Source organism: Conger conger, chromosome 2, assembly GCF_963514075.1.
Source record: "Conger conger chromosome 2, fConCon1.1, whole genome shotgun sequence".
In the NCBI taxonomy this organism is placed as follows: domain Eukaryota; kingdom Metazoa; phylum Chordata; class Actinopteri; order Anguilliformes; family Congridae; genus Conger; species Conger conger.
In genome coordinates, this window is record NC_083761.1 from 58268000 (window position 1) to 58269325 (window position 1326).

Below are 1326 nucleotides of genomic sequence, written 5' to 3' on the forward strand. Positions count from 1 at the left end.
GGAGTGTCCAATCTTATTCAAAAAGGGCCAATGTGGCCCACCCTGTCTTACCTGAACACGGCAGATGTGGGTGCAGGTTTTTGTTTTAGCCCAGCACTATGACACCTGCACCCACATCTGCCGTGTTCAGGTAAGACTGAACACCCCTTTATTAGATTACCAATATGCAACAGTTTTATTTATTTATTTTTTTCTGCAGAATGTGTGACTTCTAACTAATTTCCACCTTTTGTAAATGTGTGATGAAAAGCAATTAACACTCGCCTGATCTCATGAAGTTTTATACCCTCATTGATGCAGATCGAGGGCGGCAGCCATAGGAAACCCAGAAGCCATGCAGCAGCAGTGATGTCCGTGATGAAAAACATGTAGTGGGGAGTGGGGTCATGCCATAAAAGGCGAGACCCCATTGCTATAGCAACATTGAGGATGGGCCTGTGTAGAAATGAGAGAATACTTTTTCTGTGCACATCAACCTGTGGCCATACACTCAGTGACCAATTTGTTAGATAGTCCTGTACACCAGCTTGTTAATGGCATTATTTAATCAGCCAATCGTGTGACAACAAGGAAATGCATAAGAGCGTGCAGATGTGGTCAAGATGTTCAGCTGTTTTTGAGACCAAATGTCAGCATGGGTCTAAGTGACTTTGTCTGTGGAATGATTGTTGGTGACAGAGTATCTCAGAAACTGCTGATCTCCTGGGATTTTCACGTACAACTGTCCCTAGAGTTTGCAAAGAATTGTGCAAAAAACAAAAAACATCAGAGGAGAAGGGCCAGACTGGTGAAAGCTGACAGGGAGGTGACAGTAACGCAAATAAGCATGCATTACAACATTGGTATGCAGAAGAGTACGTAATACATACCTAATAAAGTGCTTACTCAGTTTATGTTTCAGGAACATGCATGCCGACAAAGTTACATCACTTAGCGTGCTGAATTATTTCTTATTAACAGCACATTAGCATTCACCTGAGGTAAACCGTACTACTGCTTAAATCTGCAGTGATGCCGCCGAATACATGAATGGAATAAACACCCACACCCACATCTCTGTTCCAAACAGACTGATTGTTGGCATATGGCAGAATTGTGTGTGAGCATGGGAAACATACATGGGGATGAGGACGGCACACCAGTAGCGATTACTGAACGGGCTCTGCTTCCACACGGGGACTGAGCAGTGCACATGGCTCACAGATGTGCACACTGGAACACAAAACACACATTAATCCACAGAGGAAGGAGTGAATCACGGAGCACACACACAAACACACACAGACATGGGAGCAACAAAAGAGTGAGCCTGGAAACCACATGTAA